The sequence below is a fragment of the Corvus brachyrhynchos genome, unplaced genomic scaffold (genome assembly GCF_000691975.1).
Source record: "Corvus brachyrhynchos isolate BGI_N302 unplaced genomic scaffold, ASM69197v1 scaffold434, whole genome shotgun sequence".
NCBI classification, from domain to species: Eukaryota; Metazoa; Chordata; class Aves; order Passeriformes; family Corvidae; genus Corvus; species Corvus brachyrhynchos.
This window is the reverse complement of record NW_008238372.1, coordinates 1,675,072-1,683,276: the sequence shown is the minus strand read 5'-3', so window position 1 is coordinate 1,683,276 and position 8,205 is coordinate 1,675,072.

Below are 8,205 nucleotides of genomic sequence, written 5' to 3'. Positions count from 1 at the left end.
TTCCCTGCCTGTGCCCTCCCACTCTGCTGCCAAAGGCACTGGTTTGGGCTTCCCTGCACACTGAACCTGTTTTTCCCCACAGAGTGCACCTGGAGGAGGCAGAGGATTGTGTTTGCCAAGTTCATTGCAGCTCGTGAGCTTCAGGACTGAAGTTAGTTTTCTCTTTATGAAAAATCTCAAAGAACCAGTGCCTTTCTGGGTGTGTTTTCCAAACACCTTAACAGCCTGCTCATGCATCTGCTCATCTGTTTTCAAATGCTCTTTGCCAGGCTATCCCTGCTAATGAGTTGCAGCTCCCTGTGAGGGGAGCAGCCCTGGAGATTTTTGTGGTCCTGTAGGAAACAGGTGTTTCTGTTTGAAAATGCCCTTTTGTTGTTGTTGTTGTTGTTGTTTGCATTTTAACCCTGAACACAAAGCACGGCCTTCTGCAGAGCAGCTGACAGAGCCATGTGAGCTCAGGCACCTGGATATCTGCTCCTGCTGGAATTTTCCCTCTGCCAGAGGGAGGTGTGTGCTCTCCAGAAGGAACTGGGATTCCTGCACAGTTGTTGTGATCAGCTACAGCCCAGTATGGCTGAAAAAGGCAGCAAGTGCAGGCTGTGGGGATGGAGCAGGCATTTCCTGTACTCCTCCTGCTTTTCTACCATCAGGATCTCTATCCAGCGATGGAGGAGCTCTTTTGGCTGGCATTTCTGTCTCTTCCCTGCACACCAAAAGCCAGCTGAGCTCATGGGTGGTGTGAGCACCACACAGCCTGCCCAGAGAGGAAGTTCTGGGGAGACTGGGGTGGGAAGTGCAGATCATACCCAAAAAAGGATGAGGAAAGTGCCTCTTTGGCCATCAGGAACTGCTTGATGAGCAACTCTGACTCAGCTGGAGCCCCACGGGAGATTCTGCAGAAGTCATCCATCCATCCTTCTCATGGACTGGCGTGGTATAAACCCGTATTTCCCATAGCAACACTGGGGGAAACCCTCTCTGACCACCACATTAAACAGGAGTTTTGGTAATGTCTGCAATGGGACTCTGCTGTCACAACAAAAGGCTGTTGTTCACTGTGATGCCTCACATTAAACCCCCTCTTGAATCAATGGAGAGAGCCAAAACTTCCAGAGAGTGATTCCCAGCCCATGGTAGGGGGGCTGGAACTAGATTTTCTTTCAGGTCTCTTCCAACCCAGGCCATTTTATTATTCTGAATTCCTAACAGCAAGGAAGCCATGGCTTTAATTGTGCTGAAACCTAAAATGACTTACCCCATGTTGTGGGAGAGAAATCATTCTTTACTTTTGTGTGTCTGAGACGAATTTGATTTCATATTGAACAGATCATGGACAGGTGGAAACCAGAACATGATCTATTGTAATATCCAAGTAAAAATACAAATACAGTGTTCTTAATTTATCAAGGGAGGTCAAAACAGCACATCTCTGAATGGATTTCTGTTGCAGAGCCTCTTAAAAGGAAGGAACAAAATCCTTGGTGCTAAGCTCATTGTGGTCTCCAGTCCACCTCACTCTGCTCTACTGGCAGCTTGCAAATCAATAACCTCTTGCCTTGCTGTTCACCTGTCTAGAAAAAAACACCTTTTTTTTCCTAAAATATGCACTTCCCGAGCATATTTGTCTACTGGAGTGAGTAGGAGCTTTGTAAAAGGAAACAAAATATGATTCAGCTCTCAAAGGTGTGGAAATAACCATCCTCAGATATTCAGCGGAATATGCTCCAAGTTGTTTTTTCCTGTATGTGTCCAAGTCACATTTAGTTGACAGCTAATGTTTCTAGCCTGATAATGAGTGTATTTCTCAGAAGTTGGACACACAGGATTTTTTTATGGGTTTTCTTCAGTCCCTTCCTCTTTTTACAGCAGCCTGTAATTCACAGTGCTTCTCTCTCCATTGCAGTGAGGCAGCAGGTGTTCAGTTGAACTGAAGGTTTTAATGGGTAGGGCTGAGAGACAATATTTTAGGGTTGATTCAGAAAAAAAATAAATGTATTTCAAAGCAATGGAAGCTTGCTTCGAATGGGGCTCAAATGTCACTGGATACAAGAGAAGAAATGCAATGTTTTGGTGGAATAATGGAAGAATATTTTCTTGCAAGGGTCCTCTGGAGGCCCCTATCCCCATCCCTACATCCAGTAAGGGTGACTGCAAATCCAGGTGGCTCGAGTGCTTTCTGGTTGAGTTTTGCAGTGTGGAGATTGTCACAGCTGCCCAAACTCAATCCAAGAGGAAATGCCAGGTGGGGGAATGCTGCCCCTGGATGGGTGTTTGGCACGATGCAGAATCCCCAGGCCCAAGGAGAGGTCTGCCACAGGCAACTGGACTCTTTCCTGACCTTGGGAATCTCTTTTCCTGCAGGGATTTCAGGAGCTCTTTGATGACCCTTTGCTTTCATGAGGCTTCGAATGGGCAAAGTCATCACACTTTGCTGTGTGTTCAAACCTAAGATCCAATGCTCTCATCAAATCATTAAAATTCTAAGGAACATGGGTTTTTCATGATCCATGGACAACAGAAAATGCTTCCAAGCGGGATTTCTGCAGCCTTCTTGCCTTGACATTGGAAATGTCCTCACACAGAGCAACAGAGAAATTGCTGTAATAAACTATTGTGTTTACAGAAATTGAACAATATTTATGTGCTATTGGTACTGCTTTGGACAAAATCAATGTGGGGGGTTGTGTTTAAAAAGTCCCTTTTTGTGGAGTTTTTGTGAACTTTTTTCTACAAAGTGATGAAGTCTTTTTTTATCCCAGGTCAGTTCTTCAGTCTTCAACAGCATAAGGATTGATCAGAGGAAAAATATTAAATTTTGTAAAGGTTACTGTGCCTTAAGATTTATCAGTTAAAGAGCTCTTTATTTTCCCCCCCCCCTCTTTTTACCCATCACATTTTTATTAGATTCCTCCCTTTCCCTCCTGGTTTCATTCTCCTGGTTTGGGGAGTCAGTGAGCTGTAGAAAGCAACGCTCCCTTAGTGGGAAAACTGAGGTTTACTTTTGTACAGACATTTTTATTGTCTTCTTAGTGAGGCTGTTGGTCTTTTAACAAATCTGTCACAGAAAAAGTTCCCCATCAGTTCCTGGATCTGTCCATCTAGTTTTTCAAGCAAAATACTCAGTGCTGGTCTCTTTAAACAAAAGGGAAATTCTTTGTGAAGTTTGAGCAGACAGAACACAATTTATCCTTTCTGTTGTGGTGAAGAGGTCGTGGTGAGAAATTTCGTGTGTGGATAGCACTTAAAATCTTCAGGCAGAAATACCATTCTTGGCTTATTCTTTGATCATCAAATGTGTGCTTGAGCTGGCAGATCTATCCAGAAACTTTAATTTGAAGTTTTGAGTGTGTAAATTTGGCAAGTGTTTTGGTCTCTCTTAGGGCTGGGTGTGTCCTGTTGGCTCACAGTATATGCAAGAAACTACGGCGTGAGGTAAAATGCTGAGTAGGTCCTTGCATTTAGTGGGTTATAACAGAGGATGATGCAGTGGCCTACCCCAAGAATTAGGGGTCAGAGCCAAGGAGAAGGCAAATCCTGTGGTGTTGTCATTGCCAGAGCAGATATTTAAGAAAAAACCTGTGGTTTGGTCAAAGTGGAGTGGGAAGAAGCAACAAGCTGTTCCTTAGTGTTCCCTGAAGGGCCTAAAGAAGTGGCTGGGCTGGAAGACAAGGTGGCTCCTCAAGGATGGGAGCAGAAAGCCACAGTATGAAACTCAGACCCAAATTTACCAGGAGAAAGAACAGCTCTGACCGAAGGTGTGGTGAGTGAGAAGAAATAGTGGAAGGAAATTTGTTCCTTAATTTAATTGAACTTCAAGAAAGTGCCCGAAGTGGCGAATCAGTGAAATAAAGTATCTTGTGCATTTGGAGGAGGAATAATGGCCCTGGCAGTCCCATGTCACCAATGGGTGGCAGCTGCAACCATTCACCTTAAATGATCTGAAGACCAAGACTGCACTAGGTAGAGGAGAAGAGTGTTGGTGTTCCTTAAGAAATGCTCCTCTTTGATCTGGGTCATTCCTTCTTTGGCTTTTCAGTGTTCCCTTTCAAATTTAAATGGCATTTCATAAAAAGCTTGGCTTCATCCTTAACACTTCTGGGTATCTACAGCCATGGATGGCTGGTAGTGAGAAATCTTCCTAAGGACACCCACGTATCAGCTAATTTGCTGACTCCAGGGAAGGAAATTCAGCTCTTTCAGTTCTGCAGTGATCCCCATCTGTTCTGTCCAGGCCTTCTCTTTCGATCAAGCTGATGTTGTCTCTCAAGAGAGGCCAGGAGAGGTTTGTGGTGAAAATCCAAAGGTGGCTGATCAAGCAAGGCTGATATTAATGATCCCAGCTGGTTTTGACAGGGACTCCACATAAAAATCCTTGTCCCTACAACACCTAGTGGAGGACCTGACCTGATCCTCCTTATAAACCAAAGCCTTTAGGATCACACATTTCAAATGAAGGGGAGGGAGGAAGGAGACACCTCTTACCAGGTGTGAAGAGCTCTCTGCATGCATTAGAAAAGATAGCAAAGGCCTGTGAGAGTTGTGGTATGGTCTGATCTCAGTGGGTCAGATGTGAAATGAGATTTGGAGCCAGTTTCTCGGGGCTGGAAGCCTTATGGTCGTGGTTGCTTTCAGCACATCATGTTTAGCCAGAGGATGGTACCATCATCTCATATTTCAGGGGTCTGAAGAGAATTAGTCTTGTACCAGGCAGGACAAGGTGAAGAGGCAGGGCTGACTTCATGACTGGGGTTTCACCTGGGATTGGATTCACCTGGGAAAGGTTAGCCATGGCTCCAGGTCATAAATGTGTAAAGAGGGCTCGCTGTGAAGTAGCAAAATACTCAGAATACAGCCCAAAGAAACTGGTGCTGAATCTGCGCTCTTGCCACCCCAGCAAGTTGAATCTTTCATGTTTCTGAGGGCTGGTAAAGGTGTAGAAACAGGATTTTCTCATTCATACTGCAGTGGATTCCTTCCATGTTCTAGAAGTGAACCAATTATTTGTTATCCCACCTGGCATGCTTGGGGCATCAAAGTATTCCAAATGATGGAGAAAAATGTGGACAGTCAATTACAGCTGCTGCCAAACCATGGAGATGACATGGGGCTGTGCTGGTTTATCTGAGAACCTAATGAAAATATGGTGTGTTGGTCAGAATTTCTCTCATTTTAGGAATCTAAGCTTAAAAATTATCGTGTTTCTGGATGTTAGCAATGGTATTAACAAAAATTACCCGGCTCTGTGACTGTATGCTGACTTGCCATGGTGGCTGCCTTTTCCCACGAGGAACTCAGGTTCCTGGTTGGATTAGGTCTGGAAGACCAATGAGTTTTGCAGTCTCATCTGCAGGTCTCTGAGCTGCAGCTTAGGATAGGAGCCTCCAGGCAGAGCTGAGGGGCTCATGCAGGCAAAAAGGGATTTCAGGTGCCCAAAGGGAGAACGTGATGTGAGACTGAACCAGCACTTGCTGGGTCTGTGCTTCATGGACCGACACTCCCTGGCTCATGGGTGGTGGGTTCACAAACATCACAGAGAGAGGCTGACCAACCTTTGCAACAGGGATCTGTGGTAGGAATCAGCCAGGCTTGGACACTCCTGAGCTGGTTTTGGGTGCTGGTAGTAAAACAAGGGGTGAGTATCGCTTTTGCTGCCTGTACTGGGAGAGAAACCTGTCACAGCCTTTTCTCTGACCTGCCACGTAACAGACTGTCAAATGTCACCCAGCTGAGGTCTGGAGAGTGCAAATATTTTCCCCAAATATGATGTTTTTTCCCTACTTCTTCCTGCCTGCCTGACTGAGCAACCTGCCACAGTTCATCAGCACTGTGGAAAAGAAGGTGACATGCCACTGAGGTAAAGGAGATTTCTTTATTAAAGAAATATACTCCTTTTAGCACGCAGCCCTGCTCTCCCTTGGGTGCTGACACAAGAGGAGGGCATGGACAAAGAGCTGAAATCAAGTCAGAGCCATGGCAGGGGGGGTCAGGGGAACTGCCCCATCGTTTCTTGCTTCATCAGAGGCATCGAAGCGCTGGCTCTTTGTGAACATGCAATAGTAGGTACTGTATGCTAACTAAAAACCTAATGTGTTATTCCTGGCTTTTATATACCTGGTTACCCATGGATAAAGCTATATGATATTTATTACAGCAGGGCAAGACTGCTTTGTAATCTGAATATGCTGCATTCACACCAGTGCCTTGAACAAAGTGTTTCTTCATTTCTCCGGCCATTAATGGTTTTCTCATAAGAAACCATGAAGTCAGTTTTGTTGTGTTTGTCAGCTGGGTTTTTGACTGCATGTATTTTGGTCCACAAAGGGGTTATTCAAAACCTCCCCTTCAGTCTTAATTAATTGCAGACCCGGTGGAAGGCGAGCCCAGTGGGGCTGGAGAGGTTCCCGTCTGGTTTCCATTTCGCCCGCGGGCCGTGTGTGGAATCACGGCTGGCTCCCGGCACTGGGAGCTGGGCTGCTGGGCCCTCAGAGTGCTGGGATTGACAGGCACTACTCATTTATGTACTTATTTAATTATTTATTTACTTTGATCAGCCTCCAGCCTGCACCCAGGGTGCTCACTGGGGGCAGAAAGTCGCTTTGTGCTAGCAAAAGAGGATGAAGATCCCAAACGACCTCACCGCCTCCACGCTATCTCCTTTGGATAAAGGCCTGTGTGACTCTTTTGGAGACAAACTCCCTATTCACAGCACTTAAATCCTGTGCTTTTTAGCTGTGCCTGCTTTCAGCTCTCAGTCTGTTCCAGGATTTCACCTCTGCCAAGGTCTCGTACCAGGGAGGAGAGGGGATTCACGGCGGTCCCGCTGCTTTCAGAATGCCACCGTGTGTTTTACGACAGCTGTGAAAGTCAGACGTGGAACAGTAACAGTCCCTGCGAAAAAAACCCCAAACCCTATCCCTAATAAATGTGTGTAGTGTCTGAGTACCCTGGCTGGCTGAAACTCCTCAGAGCCTCTACCTACCCTTTTAATTTATGCGTTTCATCTGCCTGCTGCAAATATACCCAAAGCCTGGAGAATGCCTCTGTTTCCCCAGGGGAATATTTTCTATTGAGCTTGGCTGTGCTGAGCTCTCTTTGGCAGATGAGTTATGAAGAGCAGACTTATAAAAGCAGGAGGCTCTTCCAAGCATTGCACAACGCTTGGGATGAAAGGTGGGCCCGCGGTCATGCTGCCCTCATGAAAAACGCACCTCACTGCAAAGCAGGATTGAAAAAGTTCTGCAGAAACTCTTCCAAAGAAGAGTTCTGTGGGAATACCAGCTCCCCTGGCTGGGTTGTAGCTGTGGGGAGAGCGAGGTATGGAGATCCACATGCTCCAAAACCAGGTGGGAAATCAGCTCCCACCACAGGCAGCCTCTCATGGGTAAAAAGGCCTCGTGCTCTGCTGGGTTCCAGGGTAAGAAACAAGGGAAAATGTGCTGTCTGCATCGAACAGCCTTCAGTGTAGTAAATTAAAAGTCAGACATAAAAAAATGCCCCAGGAAATGCCAGGGACAGTCCTGGCATGGCACAGCACAACAATTTGTTATTTGGCATTTAGGTGCCTCCTGCACAGACAGACAGGAGGATTTCTGAGCATTGCGGGGAAAGTGGATGCTGTAAAGGATAAAACAACAAAAAGGACTAGAAATTATCCCAGCAGGTGAGGGGACAGCAGAGGCAGGGCACAGAGCTGAGGCAGGATTCACTAAATTCAATAATGTTGTTGTGATACAACATTCCACGTTAAAACACTTATTCCAGCACTTTCCTCTGACTCCAGGTCATGACACAGGACATAGGAAAATTGCACATGCTGGGTTGGAGGTTTCACAGCCTCCCATCTCACCCTGTGGGCAGGGAGCTTTGGCACCACGGGCTGCCCAGTTAGCCCAAGCCAGTGAAAACTGTAAAAAAGCTGTATCATACTGCAAAGGACCTAAAAGGATCAGCTCCTTATGTGGGAAGACAAGCAGGAGATTGGTCATGACACAGGACATAGGAAAATTGCACATGCTGGGTTGGAGGTTTCACAGCCTCCCATCTCACCCTGTGGGCAGGGAGCTTTGGCACCACGGGCTGCCCAGTTAGCCCAAGCCAGTGAAAACTGTAAAAAAGCTGTATCATACTGCAAAGGACCTAAAAGGATCAGCTCCTTATGTGGGAAGACAAGCAGGAGATTATTCCTGCCACGTGGCTGAGGGAAGC